Here is a 16,939-nt window from a genome sequence, read left to right as displayed (position 1 = left end):
TGACACTTTAATAGGTGGGACTCCCCTTGCCATCTGGAAGACTGTGCAGCACTTGGAGGGGACAGCTGTCATTGGAGGGTGGAGGCTCACTGTGTGGATGCCTGTCGCAAACCTTTGCCCGGACCAAGTTCCTCTACTGCCAATAGGAAATTTTACACTAGTTGTACAGCTAGCGGGAGGGTAATAACTTGGTGCCTTTGGACCCACCGGCATGCCTCAACAGGCAGAACAAGCAGAGACTGCTACAGAACAACATTCTCTATTACCTTAACTGCAGTCTTTCCTGCAGGCTGGATCCACCTAATGCATAAGTCCATAAGCCACTGGGCTAAAACTCTGGGCCGAACCTGTGTGAAATATGGCTCAGACCTGAATTGCTGGACGTATACCTCTGGTATAAAGCCCAGTCTGTCAATGATGTCCAGACTTTACTCCTTGTCTGCAGGAAGATTTCTGTAAACTGACTGTGCTTCACCAGTCAGCATTGGAGCCAGTAGCATTGCCCACTAGTCAGCAGGCCATTTTTGGGCACTGACTTTCCTTTCAAAAGGACAAATGTCTCAGGATCATCAGACAGTCTCATTTTTAACAGGAGAGCTCTAGGAATGGGTGCTGTCTCCAGACTGGACTGTATGGCCTGGAGTTTCAGCAATTGCTTCTGCTATTTGGAGAGCTGGTCCTGTAACTGCCCAATTAGTTAAATCTGCCTATCCTGTTGCTCAAATTTTGCAAAAAACATAATTTTTTTCTGTCTAGCCCCTCTAACAACCAAGGGCACATATATGACAGGTTCCCGCAAGGACAGCAAAAGTCTCTTAAAAAAAAAGTAGCTTTTATTTCAGCCGGCAGCAACTGCTACAAGCAGTTTTTCAACAACAAAAAAATAGCTTTGGCAGCAGTATTAGCCATTAACAAAATGGCAGTGCCATTACAGACCATACACGTGGGTGACTGTGTGAGCACAGCACAGACACATAGGATCCTTTGTGTCACGATCCCAGACACTCTCTGTGAGTCTCTCCCAGTCAGAGATCTCTAGAGACTGACCAGCCTGGGTTTTGAGAGCTCCTGATTAGTCACCTGAGCCTAATCAGACCCCAAGATGGTCAGCTTGTAGCACCTCACTCTGCTACATAGGTTAATATGCATTATTTAGTTCATGTGTATAAAAACAAACTCTACTAAACTAGAGAGAACCAAGAGTAGTGTATGTAGTGTATTGTTATTTATTTACATAAATATTTAACTTGATAATGTATAATATATGTGTCGCTTAATGTTGAGCTTCACCTCTACCCTTGGTTTCCTCCTTCAAAAATGCATTATTTTTAGTCATTCTATTAAAGCTCCAACTGCCACTGTTTTTCTTTTTTCCAAACATGACCTGTCTACTACATGACTTACTCATCATATTAGATATAAAAAATTACAAATGGGGTAAACTTATGTCAACAAATCACAGACATATAGAAGTATCATTTTATAACACCTGAAAAAAACTAACATAAAATATAATAATATCAATACAAATGAAGCCAAATTGTCAATCTGCTTTTTGGTTGCTGGTGTCAGTGACCCGACAGACAGATAGCATTTTCAGTTGCAGTCTACAATTTTTTTTTTTATAAATTGCTTAGAATAGGTTGCTGATTGGTTGCTATGGGTTACTGCTACTGAACAAACTTAGTGCCTTTTGTTACATAACCCCATTAAATAAAATAAAATTACCCTTAAAGTTGCATGGGTGTTTTAGGACTGCTATTATATACACAAATCTTCTGTTGTACAATACTAAGATGAATTTTGAAAGCCCCCATTTAAGTGTTAGTCATGTTTTACCATGTGAAGTGATTAACTGCTCTGGAATGTTATCTTCATCTAGAGTGTCCTGTTTCAATGGAATTATTCTTTGATTTAGTGTCACTGTGGTAATGCTGTCGTTAATACAATACCTCTAAATAAATTCCCTGAGCGACCATAATGATGTAGACCTGCATGAACGTAATGTTTTTTCATTTGAGATTTACAGTTCTTCATAAAATCATTAGTTTTTACAAAGAGTATACAGTGTTTAGAAAGTGTAAAATTCAATGACTGCATAACCTTCTGCAGGTCTTAATGCTTGTTGCACAGCACATCCGTAGAATGTTTTGGAATAAAGTTATTAGCACAGTCATTTTCTTTTCCCTCGCTGCACACAAAGCATAATAAAAACAAAAGGTTATTGGTGAAATTAGTGGTCTTTGGAGTCCATTAGGAACTCACACATTCTATCTTCTAATTGAGCAAAGTGTTTATTGCAAAGTATTTACAATGTGTTTAATAAGGAAAACCCAATGTTTCTCAAAACCTGATTGAATAATTACCTGTTTTTTTTTAGTTACTATCTATCCAATTTTCTATAATTTGAATATTTGCAAAACAACAAATAATGCATGCTTCATTAAAAGCATATTAAATCTAATACTCACTGGGGCTCATTTATAAACTTTGCACAGCGCAAAATGATTCACACAATGAACATATTTACCATGTGTGTCATTATATTTATAAAGTTGGACAAGATTGGTGTATTTAATGTGCAAATACTGTTGAAGTTTTTTATATGCTCTGCAATTGTCCTTAAGAGTTTTTTAGAGTTTCATGGTGGAAAAAATATTTAGCAAATTTATTTTAGCAAAATTAATGTGCTATATTCCTGCACAGTGACTATGCTCATGCAAACACCCATAACATTTCCGTGCAAATATTTGTGCATAATACACATCTCCCCACTAGCGATGAACACATCTATCTCTGAATAATTTGTGAAGCTGGGAAAAAATTCGCAAAATAGTGAAAAATTTGCAAAATGCATTGAAGTCAATAGGGGGCAGATTTATCAAAGGTCGAGGTGAATTTTCAAATGGAAAAAAATCAAATTCCGAGCAATTTTTTGTGTACTTCGACTAGGGAATAGTCCAAATTCGATTCAATCTGACAAAAAATGTGAAAATTCGAATATCGAAATGTATCATGTACTGTTTCTTTAAAAATTTGACTTCGACCATTCACCATCCAAAACCTGACGAATTGCTGTTTTAGCTTATGGGTACCACTTAGAACCTATTTGGAGTCAATTGGTGGACTTTGGAAAATCAAAGATGTTTTTGGGAAAAACTTCGAATCAAATTCGATCTAATGTGCTATTCCTTCGATTCGTACAATTCGAATTTGGCCAAATACGGACCTATTAGACCAAAAAAACCTTTGACTTAATTTCGGTTGGTCTTTTTGAATTTGAATTTCGAAGTTTGCGACAATTTTGTCTTGGCGACATTTTTTGAGGCAACATTTTTCATGCTGGATTTTTGCCACAATTTAGAAAAACAATTTGCAAATGGCGAATTGTGGAATTTTGCTGCAAATCAAAAAAATAAGCACATCAATACTCCCCACTATTTGTCAAAAAAGAAAGATGGGCACAGCTGTGCAATATTTAAAAATTTGTAGATTGCATTCACAAGACAATTATATATGAATAAATATGTGCTGCACAAAGTTTATAAACGACCCCCAGAACCAAATCTCAGGTACTGTTAATATTGCAGGTGTTAGCATTTCAAACAACATGATATGAATTGCACTAAAATAGTAGGCAAATCTTCTCAGTAACAAATTAATCATTTCATATAAGATTTATGAAACTTGAAATTGCGAATTTGAAAAAACTAACTCAGACCTTGAGTCACTTAAAACAAAAAGAAACAGCAGTGAAATAAAATACAACCTTTATTTTTAGTTTTTTTTTAGTAATTTTTAGTCAAATTTCTAATTAATAATAAAAAACTGAAATAAAAAAAAAGATTTAAGTTTCAAATTACAAATTACAATTACCTTTGACTTCTACATGAATTAACCAGCTTTTATATGCTTTTTTAAATACCAAATTTCAAATTCTGAAATCTTAAATTGTGCCAAAAACTCAAATGTCGATAAATAGGTGATTTAACTTTGTGTAATTGGTAAAAAAAAAAATTGAAATCAGTGCTGAGATGCTGATTGCATGGTGATTAGCCTGCACATTTGCAGGGAAAATTTGAAATTATTACTTTAATCTGATCTACTGGTGCAAATAGTTTTTGAATTAACAATTCATTTGAATATTGTTTCTGTCATTTAGTAAAACCAGCATAGCACATTGATATTTTCCCATTATTAGTGGACTATGGTACAAAAAACCTTATTGTGATGTAATAAATGCTAAGAAATATATTTCACTATTATATTACAATGATATTGGGGGGAAAATCAGATGACAAGGTAGCCGTGGGTTCTAGATGGTGATCTCTCCCACATATATGAATGGGGTTATTTATTAAAGTCAGACTTTTTATGGTTGCAGTTTTAAATGGGAAAAACACAACACAGAGAAAAAAAACCTCCCTTTTTTGTGATTTATTAAACCCCAAGACTGCTTTAAGTCAGAATAAAAAAGTACTCCATCTCAAATCTTCCAAAGTCATGTAGAAGTCCCCTTTACAACTAGTCATAAGAGAATCCAAAAAAAATTGTGGTTTTCAAGCAATAATCTGAAACAGTCAGTTTTTTCAGATTAAATAAAAACTAATTTTTTCACGACTTTATCGAATCTTTTCCCACACCAGATTTTTTTTTTAGTTCATTTATTTATAAATAAGGCAAGAATGTGGTCTAAGTGATTTTACTAAAATAATGAGAAAGTTTTGAATTAAAGTAAATAAATAATAAAGTGTCAGCTACCATCATATCAGCATTCTTTTATTTTAGATTATAAACACTTGCAAGAATAAAATATCTGATTCCAGTTAATGATATGCCAACAATAATCTATGTTTTTGTGTTCTTAAAACGAAATCACGGCAATGCCCTTTATTATGGTGTCCCAGAGGAAGAACTGCGCCAGTGTTATGTTACACACAACTTGTCTTTTTATTATTGTTATTGTTGTGAGCTTCATCTTTCTCTATTTGTCTTTCACCTCTCCCTGTAGTCCAGGAAGATGCTGTGACCCTTAACCCCCCATCCCTCTTAAACTGTTCCCAGATACAGTTAGCAGCCATTTTAGGCCCTTTATCTCTTTAACTGACTATCCAACCCTGGTTAAGAAAATATTCTCTGACCTACTGGTCTGATCTATGTTTGGAGATTTTAATCAGTTTTGCAATAAACTTCAGCAAGATCTACATACTCGTGTCAGTCTGGTTGAGTTCAGATGTCTGTGGAGATCTGCTAATAACAGTGAGTTGTGTCCTGTAACGTTCCTGGCCCAGATCTAAGGGAACTATCACTAAGAACAGTGGGTTGAAACAGAATAACCAGTTACATTTTATACTGTAAATGCTGCATGCACCTGTAGTATTAAGGCTACTTATCAATCAACACTGCAAATGTCGCATAGCACCAGTGCATTACTACCTATTCCAATTCAATGGTGGATTTTCTGCCAAAATCAGAATTCTTCCATTTTCGTTTCTGATGAGCCTCTTAATCCTCATATCCCTAATGTCACTGAACTCACAATATGGAAAACTTTACAGTCCAGACTGGTGCAACAGATGGATCATCAATTACAATCCTTGTTAAACATCTTTCAAATTATATTTATGTGATAATAAACATGTTCTCAATTTAAAGGTCTAAAATAGCACAGTTAGGTAAAATTGAGTTTGTGTTTACCATGAGCAGAAAAATAATAGCATTCTATAAAAATACTGATTATGAAGATTGAATGTCAAGGCACCCATCTGGTCAATATTTTGGAAGATTAAGCAGGTTGCATTGAACTGAATGCAATTAACTCCAGCACACGTAAATTGCTCAAGGGATTCCTTCCGTGTTTAATGTCAAGCCAACAATACAACGTTTCGGGGGTATACCCCTTCAACAGGTACTCTGTAAACCCCCACCACCATCCTTAAATGTGTTACACAGAAGTATCCACCCCTCCAATTATGAAAATTCACATTAAGTTCCAAAAATAAAGTTCCAAAAATACGGTTCCAAAAATAAAGTTTGAACATCAGTCCTTAAAGTCCCAATCCTCAAAAAAAGGAAAAGTATAATTTCTTATTCACAAAGTCCAAGCAAAGTCCTGTAAGGTTGGTAACTTAAATGCTGTTAGGGGTAAATTTTCACATTAAGATAATACATTACCATATAGGGTTTTGTAGTTATACATGAACCATCATAAAGCTCAAATACAGCACCTAATGCGTTGTTAAAAAGGGTTAATATAGCAGAAAACCCTTTTAAATTTAAAGGAACAGTTCAGTGTGAAAATAAAAACTGTGTAAATAGATAGGCTGTGCAAAATAAAAAATGTTTCTAATATAGTTAGTTAGCCAAACATGTAATATAGAAAGGCTGGAGTGAACAGATGTCTAATAAAACAGCCAGAATCCAACTTCCTGCTTTTCAGCTCTATAAGTCTGAGTTAGTCAGCGACTTGAAGGGGGGCCACATGGTACATTTCTGTTCAGTGAGTTTGCAATTGATCCTCAGCATTCAGCTCAGATTCAAAAGCAACAGATATGACCCATGTGGCCCACCCTCAAATCTCTGATTGGTTACTGCCTGGTAGCCAGGGTAACCAGTCAGTGTAGACCAAGAGAGCTGAAAAGCAGGAAGTAGTGTTCAGACTGACATGTTATACATCAAATCACTCCACCCTTTATACATTACATTTTTGGCTAACTAACTATATTAGAAACATTTTTTATTTTGCACAGCCTATCTATTTACCCAGATTTTATTTTTACACTGAACAATTCCTTTAAGACAGAATTAGCCATATTGAACAGTTAGACGAATCTGTAAAGGAATAAGGAAACATATTAGAAATTTAGTAATTGGAAATTGTTATAAGTAACAAGTCAGGCTAAACTCCGACCTCATTTAACCCTCTAGGTGACTGAGTTTGCAACAACCAGATCCAATAACTTTCACGCTGGGTTAATTTTAACCTTAAGTCATAGTCAGCAGTTATTACTTTTTCCAATACCTGCCATCTTAGCTGGGAAGTTCTATTGCCGTCATCAAAAAAAATGTTTGTATAGTGCATAGCAATGAAGCATTCTTACTGGAAAAAAAAAAGAATACTATTGTAGGGAGGTATTGCAGAACCCCTTACCATCCTCCTGCAGCAGTCCCCTGTAGTGGACCAGACACTCAATGGGTTATTTATTAAAATCCGAATTTATCTCAATATTTTCTTCTACAAACTCCGATCAAATCCACTTGGTTTTTTACGCTTATTTATTATTACATTTTCCCAAAAAGTTGCTTTGCGGGAAAAAGTCAGATTTTCAAGATTTTTTCGTAATTTTCACCCGAAATCTCCAAAAACTTTGGGGTATTGCCCAAAACCCAGCGCACATCAAAAAAATCATTGGGATTTCTCCCATTGACTTATATGCAACCTCGACAGGTCTGAGATGCAGGATTTTCAGACTTTTCCATCCTCTGGGTTTAATACATTCCAAAAAATTCGTGATTTTTTAAAAGTCAGATTTTATATAAAAAAAAAAAATCAAAAATTTTTCATGATTTTTGCATTCAGAGTTTAGTAAATAACCCCCTGAGTCTGTGTCTATCTACTGTAAGCAGTTGCCTAGCAACCTATTGCATAGTAACCTAAGGGCTGCAGGAAGTTGCATAGCAGCCTGGGAGTGGTCAGCAGGAGGAGGAAGCAGGAAAGCCTGGCAGAGAAGCCACAAAGTGGACAGAGAAGGGGATCAGGTAGATAAGGCTGGGCCCAGAGAGCTGGAAGGCTCCAGCAAAACCAGAAATTTGGATCAGGCTGGCACAGATATTTTGCTTGGAGAGACAGGGCGGGTGAGAAGAGTTAAGGACTGGAGAACCATCACCTGCAGGAGATTCCCATCTGAGTATCCAAAGGGACTGATAACTGCCCTGTATGTCCATAAGGGCTTGACTCTCTGAAGCGTTATTGTAATGTATCCTAAGTGACTGGGAAGTGAGCATTGTCATCATTCATATTAAAGGAGCGCTTGAAGATTTAAGAGACAGTTTCTGTAAATAAATAAAGGACTTTATTTCTTTAGTTAGAAATATAGTTTGTTCTGGCTCTAGTTAGTGAAGCCCTATTTCCTCCATGCTAGGATTGTTTAGTGTATTTGATTCCCCTTCACTTACGTTTATTTATTAAAAAATTTATTTAGTTTAGCAAAGTCTGTGTGAGCATTATTACTGTTTCTGAGTGAGGTCACCCATAGGTGCATTCCCAGATCCCACTAGGTGGAGGCACTGTGCTAAGTTCCCAGTCCCATAAAAATAAAAAATAAAAATATTGCGATAATTAGTGTGAAATTTAACACCTGCTAGGAGTAGGCGTTACTAAACAACATCAGATGGATTAATAGAGGAAGATGTAGTGGGAGCTGTAGGGCAGCAATTAAAGACCTTTATGAGAAACTGGAGACTTACCTACAGCCACTAACATATTTTCATGATATCTTGTGTAGATCCAGAATGCGCTACATTCTGTGTCCCAGGGAAAGGAATGACTGTAAAAAGAGACTTCTAGTCGACCAGTGGTATGCAAAATGTCTTAGGTGCCATAGATTGCACTAATAATGTGTGACTATATTATATGCCTTAAAACAGGAGTGCCCATACTTAACTAATGCGAGGTCTACTTTTTAGTGATGTCCCATCTACATCCATAAAAGCATTGTTAGCATTCTGTTCCATGAAAAATTACTTAAATATTGATTTATGAGAATAAAAATTTATAGTGTTCTATTTAAACATCTATTTCTTATCTATCCTTAACATAATAAATATCTGAATGAAAAGTATGAAATAAGAGTGTGATTTATTCAAGCTGTTTGTGGACCGTGTCTTGAGATCTACTGACCACCAGCTAAAGGTCTGATCTACCTTTTGCGCACCCCTGCCTTAAAATATCGCACAAAATAACGCATGCTATAAAATACCACACACAATTCAGCTAAAATGAACGTTAAAATATCACTTCTTAAGTTAGACAAGTGAACTTTTAGTGAATCGATCATTAATTCTAAAAATATAAGAAGTGATAACATTTTTAAGGCATGCTATAAATAACACTCACTTTATTGACCTTTAGTGAATCGGCCCCATAGACTCCAAAGGGTGAAAAGAAAAAAGTGGTATGGGACAGAATTGAAAATATATATTGTTTAAAAACAGGTACATAATTTTGTGAACATTAAAGCATAGAATGTTATTGCTGACCTCTGATCTTGCCTATATTTTTAAGGAATACTATGAAACCTGGCTGAAAAACTGCACATAATAATGACTTCAGTTCTTTATCTGAGCTGCACAAAATGGATTTTGTGTCAAGCAAAGACATTTGTATGTCATATTACATAGAGAGATAGATTTACCATACTTAATATTTGCTAAGTACAGTCAGAATGATTATCACTTTGACACTAAAAACTCAGCTATTATTAGTTGGCGTGTAAATCAAATGTAGTAAGCTGTTTACTTGATCTTATCACAACTAAAGTGACTTTCTATAAAAGCATGAATGCCACGGAATTTATTAAGACCAAATCTAAAAAGTATGAATGGAAAAAAAGCACTGAATCATCATGAACAATCTCTAAAAATTCGAGTTTTCAGATATAGATTCCTAGAGAAAAAATAAACCTCGAAAAATCTTAAATGATTAAAAAGGGTCCAATAAGATCAACGCTGCTCCCATTGACTTTTATAGGACCACTATAGAACCACTATAGGACAACTTTTAGCTAGTGAATTTTTGCATTAGAGGTTTTCATGGTTTTTACATGTTATAAAACTTGAATTTTTGGAGCTTTTAAAAAATAAAGAAGAACAACAAATTGTTTGAGATTCATTGTGTCACATATTTAGGAGCCTATTTTTACGCTGTGTAAAACGATTTAATGTGGTAAATGTTGTAAAATATGTGTAAAAAAATGTAATTTATAAAACTGTACATTATATATATATATATATATATATATATATATAAATACAACTTTACATTGACTTATTATTTTTAATAGATGATTTTAGGGATCAGGATGCACTTTATAAAAATTACAGCTGGTGCAGACATACACAATTTTCACAGGATAAATCATTTTACACATTATTTAAATATATAAATATATAAATAAACACAAACAGAACATATATATATATATATATATATATATATACTGTCTATATGAAAAATGTAACCCATTCAGGTCAGTATAAAGGTCAAGCAAATTTCCATGGTAAAAAAAAAATTACAATTTTACAAACATTACAATATGTTGGAACCCATTGAGGTCAATAGGAAAAATGTAAGGGTCAAAAAATTTTCTGTGGGGAAAAAAACATTATAAAATGTGATTTTTTTTTTGTTTCTGCAGGATAATTGTATTGCAAAGAGCATTATTAAGCAACTGCTGCTTTTTCACCAGAATATTTATACCTAAAATGTATACAAAGCTTGATAAATACACCATTGTTGACACTTTGATGCTTAGTAATGGTGGATCTATTTGCAGTTTTTTTTTTTTTAAACAGCATGATAAAGCAAGTGAAATTTTAGTTCTGTTTGTGTTTATTTATATATTTATATATTTAAATAATGTGTAAAATGATTTATCCTGTGAAAATTGTGTACTTATAAAGCTGTGTATGTCTGCACCAGCTGTAATTTTTATAAAGTGCATCCTGATCCCTAAAATCATCTATTAAAAATAATAAGTCAATGTAAAGTTGTATTTTTATGTCATCTGAATGCTGTAGCTTATGCTTCAATGGGAAAAATAGGAAACTCATTGATGGTGAATGAACGTCTTTACAGAACATTTTTAAAGTGGCTACTGTTTTTTATACTGGAATTGCATTTGGAAACAAATAGATTGTTCATGGTGATGGGTGGCATTTAAATGGCATTAAGCCTTAATTTGCAATCTAATTTTTTCCTCAGCTTTATAAATAGTTAGGGGCAGATTTATCAAGGGTCGAAGTGAATTTGAGGGAATTTTCGAAGTAAAAAAATTTGAAATTCTAAGTAATTTTTTTGAATACTTCGACCATCGAATAGGATACTATGACTTCGACTTCGAATTCGATTTGAAGTAAAATCGTTTGAATATTCGACCATTCAATAATCGAAGTACTGTCTCTTTAAAAAATCTTTGACTTCAACACTTCGCCAAATTAAACCTGCCGAACTGCTATGTTAGCCTATGGGGACCTTCTAGAGCATTTCTCTAAGTTTTTGGAAGTCGAAGTAAAATCTTTTGATCGATCGCTGAAATCCTTCGAATCGAACGATTTTACTTCGACCTCAGGATACCCAAATTTGATGAAAAATATATTCAATAATCGAGGTCAAAGTATTTCAGTTCGATGGTCGAATTTCAAAGTATTTTTAACTTCGAAATTCGACCCTTGATAAATCTGCCCCGTAGTGTTGAGCGAAAAATTCATGAAACACATTAAAGTCTACATTATTGTAACATAATACATTAGAGTCTATGAGTGACTTTTTTGTCCACAATGACATTTTTATGTACTGCACAATATTTTTTGTCGCAAACACAACATTTTTATCGCAAATGTAACTTACCGCGTGGCAATTCTTTTTGTGCTGATGGGGAACATGGTGAAAGCATTTGCTCATCACTATAAATAGGTCCCTAAGTAACATGTAAGCTTTACTTTAGGTTTGACCTATGCTGGAAGATGGGTTTTGAAGCTTTTATAAGAAATCTTATATTCAGTAAAAATATAGTAAATCTCTTCATAATCTCTCAATAATTAATAAAACATTTGAAAATAAAAAAATATACAAAGGTCCCACAATCCAAAATTTTGCCTGCTTTAAATGTTGTCATCTTGTTTGTCACAAATGTATTTATTTTTGATGATGGACCTAATTTTTACACTTTTGAAACTTTCTAGCACAAGCTGTTAGTATTTAAACAGCTGAAACAAGGATGCCAAATAAAAATTAAACAAGCAACCAGACAAGAAAAAATATGTATTGCAGGTATGGTAAACCGTTATGCAGAAACCCATTACCCAGAAAACTCAAAATTACATAAAGGCCATCTCCTATTGACTTCATTTTCTCCAAATAATCAAAATAGTTAAAACTGATATCCCTTTTCCCTGTAATAATAAAACAGTAATTTGCACTTGATTCAAACTAAAATATAATTAATCCTTATTGGAAGCAAACCAGCCTATTGGGTTAATTTAATGTTTACATGATTTTCTAGTAGACATAAGGTATTAAAATTCAAATTACAGAAAGATCCCTTATCCAGAAAACTCTAGGTCAAGAGAATTCTGGCTGACAGGTCCCATACCTGTACTGAAAAGAGTAAAAATAACCTAAATTATTTTTTTAAAAATATATAAAAATGTAAAATTCAAAAATCAAATAGGAGGATTCAGTACATTTGGTGAAATGTCTTTGAGAAGCCAAATGAACATTTTTTTTTTACTACAACTATTGGGCTGCCCTACAGAGCATTGATTGGGGCATTAAGAGCATTGATTGGGGCATTAAGTTTTTAGCTAAAAACACAGAACAGAAATGGTTGTCATTTAAAATGATATTAAATCATAACTGTTCTCAATTTATTCCCTTAAAGGGGAAGGAAACCTAGCCCGCGCAAACCTCCACCCCCCGTCCCGTTTGTTGCCCACCCTCCCTCCTCCCCCTGGCCTACCCGTTCCGCTGGGCAAATGCCCCTAACTTGTTACTTACCCTTCTGCGCAGGTCCAGTCGATGGTCGAATTTCAAAGTATTTTTAACTTCGAAATTCGACCCTTGATAAATCTGCCCCGTAGTGTTGAGCGAAAAATTCATGAAACACATTAAAGTCTACATTATTGTAACATAATACATTAGAGTCTATGAGTGACTTTTTTGTCCACAATGACATTTTTATGTACTGCACAATATTTTTTGTCGCAAACACAACATTTTTATCGCAAATGTAACTTACCGCGTGGCAATTCTTTTTGTGCTGATGGGGAACATGGTGAAAGCATTTGCTCATCACTATAAATAGGTCCCTAAGTAACATGTAAGCTTTACTTTAGGTTTGACCTATGCTGGAAGATGGGTTTTGAAGCTTTTATAAGAAATCTTATATTCAGTAAAAATATAGTAAATCTCTTCATAATCTCTCAATAATTAATAAAACATTTGAAAATAAAAAAATATACAAAGGTCCCACAATCCAAAATTTTGCCTGCTTTAAATGTTGTCATCTTGTTTGTCACAAATGTATTTATTTTTGATGATGGACCTAATTTTTACACTTTTGAAACTTTCTAGCACAAGCTGTTAGTATTTAAACAGCTGAAACAAGGATGCCAAATAAAAATTAAACAAGCAACCAGACAAGAAAAAATATGTATTGCAGGTATGGTAAACCGTTATGCAGAAACCCATTACCCAGAAAACTCAAAATTACATAAAGGCCATCTCCTATTGACTTCATTTTCTCCAAATAATCAAAATAGTTAAAACTGATATCCCTTTTCCCTGTAATAATAAAACAGTAATTTGCACTTGATTCAAACTAAAATATAATTAATCCTTATTGGAAGCAAAACCAGCCTATTGGGTTAATTTAATGTTTACATGATTTTCTAGTAGACATAAGGTATTAAAATTCAAATTACAGAAAGATCCCTTATCCAGAAAACTCTAGGTCAAGAGAATTCTGGCTGACAGGTCCCATACCTGTACTGAAAAGAGTAAAAATAACCTAAATTATTTTTTTAAAAAATATATAAAAATGTAAAATTCAAAAATCAAATAGGAGGATTCAGTACATTTGGTGAATGTCTTTGAGAAGCCAAATGAACATTTTTTTTACTACAACTATTGGGCTGCCCTACAGAGCATTGATTGGGGCATTAAGAGATTGATTGGGGCATTAAGTTTTTAGCTAAAAACACAGAACAGAAATGGTTGTCATTTAAAATGATATTAAATCATAACTGTTCTCAATTTATTCCCTTAAAGGGGAAGGAAACCTAGCCCGCGCAAACCTCCCACCCCCCGTCCCGTTTGTTGCCCACCCTCCTCCTCCCCCCTGGCCTACCCGTTCCGCTGGGCAAATGCCCTAACTTGTTACTTACCCTTCTGCGCAGGTCCAGTCCAGGGAGTTCACCGACGACATCTTCTTCCATGCGATCTTCTTCCTGCTTTGAACGGCGCATGCGCAGTAGGATCATTTCGCCGGTACAATCTACTGCACATGCGCGTGACTTTTGGCGCATGCGCAGTAGATCCGTACCGGCGAAATGATCCTACTGCGCATGCGCCAAAAACGCCGTTCACAGCAGGAAGAAGATCGCGTGGAAGAAGATGTAGTCGGTGAACTCCCTGGACTGGACCTGCGCAGAAGGCTAAGTAACAAGTAAGGGGCATTTGCCCAGCGGGACGGGTAGGCCAGGGGGAGGAGGGAGGGTGGGCAACAAACGGGAGGGGGGTGGGGGGTTTGCGCCGTCTAGGTTTCCTTCCCCTTTAAGGAGATATGATAACTATGTATAAATATATAAGGGGATCATATAATAATCTCTCTAATGCTTTATTTACCAGTAGGTCTTTCCAGCTGACACAAGGTCACCCATTCCAATTGGATGAAAAGAGGTTCTGCCTAAACATTCAAAAGGGTTTTTTTACAGTGAGAGCTGTGAAGATGTGGAATTCTCTCCCTGAATCAGTTGTACAGGCTGAAACATTAGATAGCTTTAAGAAGGGGTTGGATTGCTTTTTAGCAAGTGAGGGAATACAGGGTTATGGGAGATAGCTCATAGTACAAGTTGATCCAGGGACTAGTCCGACTGCCATTTTGGAGTCCTATATTTCTAAAAAGCTTTAAAAATGTTATCTTATTACAGTGTAAAAACCGCAAAAACCTCTAACGTCAAACTTCACCAAGTAAAAGTTGTCATGGTGCTATAGAAGTGAGAGCTGCGCTGATCTTATTGGACCACTTTAAATCAATTCAATGGAATCAATTTAATTAAATTCCAGTGCATTGTTAAGTGCTTTTTTAATTCATACTTTTTCAATTCATGACAATCTTATTTTTAGAGTTTTCGAGTTTTGCTTTTGTTTCATAAACCTCTAAAACCACTAAACTCCAACTTTCAATATACAGATGCAGCCAGAAGGAATTGTACATCTGGCGCGCTGTAACGGATCAAGATAAACGCGCTGGTCGCGTTACATGCAGGGAAACACGATGCCCCGACGTTCAGAAAAGAAAGGAGCTTAAATTAAATTAGGTGTGCTTCCATGAACGACCACCAGGTGGCGCCTGATCTTACACGCTATTTACAAGTTGTATTCTGTATAGGTCTCCTGTGGCACTAAGTAAGATAAATCCATTCAAACATATACTGGAAGTAGCGTTGTGGATAGAGTGCTGGTTTTAACTCCCAACATACTTTTATTTTTTCACTCAATTTGTCTCTTCTGCCGATTTTACATTTTCCCCTGTGTCTGTCTCTTCTGACGATTTTTCATTTTCCCGTGTCTGTCTCTTCTGCCGATTTTACATTTTCCCCTGTGTCTGTCTCTCTCTCTGAATTTACATTTTCCCCTGTGTGTCTCTTCTGCCGATTTTACATTTTCCCCTGTGTCTGTCTCTTCTGCCGATTTTTAATTTTCCCCTGTGTCTGTCTCTTTTTCTGATTTTACATTTTCCCTTGTGCCTCTCTCCCTCTTATTTTTCATTTTCCCCTGTGTCTGTCTCTTCTGCCGATTTTACATTTTCCCCTGTGTCTGTCTCTTCTGCCATTGTTACATTTTCCCCTCTGTTCCTCGCTTCCCGATGTTTCATCTTCCTCAGTACCTCTCCCACGGCATTCATTCAATATGTGACTATTGTAGTGTAGTGGTGAAGGAAATGGTCTTAGAAATGAAAGGTCTTAGATTCGAATATTGATAGTGCTTTTTTTTTTTTTAACTCTAGATCAATAAAAACTATATTTTAATTACATGTAACAGAGCTAAATAAATGTAAATGTATGTACATTTCAATCTTGGCTTAGCTACATTATGTAACTAGATAAACAGCTACTATTAGTAACTACTTATCATGGCTACAAAATGCACAATAGTGATACTTGATAATAGTGTCTTACTTAATTATCACTATTGTGTATTTTATAGTTATGAGAAGTCGTTGCTACTAGTAATTCTGTGAGTCTTCACTGTTAGGAACTTTTCTTTACAGAATCCACAAATCAGTGTGTCATTGGAAACCCTTTGTTACATAAGTGGTGCCAATGACGTGTGAATGCTCAACTAATTCTTGTGCTTTATCAAATGCAAATCAGCTGTGGTTCTATTCCAAGATCACCTGTAATTGGAAAAGGTGCCCGAGCTCTGCTAAATCCACACAATAGATTTTTCATTTTCCCATGTCTGTCTCTTCTGCTGATTTTTCATTTTCTCCTGTGTCTGTCTCTTCTGCCGATTTTACATTTTCCCCTGTCTGTCTCTTCTGCTGATTTTTCATTTTCTCCTGTGTCTGTCTCTATCTCTAATTTTTCATTTCTCCCTGTGTCTGTCTCTTCTGCCGATTTTACATTTTCCCCTGTGTCTGTCTCTTCTGTCTATTTTACATTTTCCCCTGTGTCTGTCTCCTCTGCCGATTTTTCATTTCCTCCTGTGTCTGTTTCTTCTGTCTATTTTACTTTTTACCCTGTGTCTGTCTCTTCTGCCGATTTTTCATTTTCCCCTGTGTCTGTCTCTCTCTCTGATTTTTCATTTTCCCCTGTGTCTGTCTCTCTGATTTTTTCATTTTCTCCTGTGTCTGTGTCTCCCTCCGATTTTTCATTTTCCCATGTCTGTCTCTTCTGCTGATTTTTCATTTTCTCCTGTGTCTGTCTCTATCTCTAA

The sequence above is a fragment of the Xenopus laevis genome, chromosome 4S (assembly GCF_017654675.1).
Source record: "Xenopus laevis strain J_2021 chromosome 4S, Xenopus_laevis_v10.1, whole genome shotgun sequence".
Taxonomy (NCBI): domain Eukaryota; kingdom Metazoa; phylum Chordata; class Amphibia; order Anura; family Pipidae; genus Xenopus; species Xenopus laevis.
Note: the sequence above shows the minus strand (reverse complement) of the source record.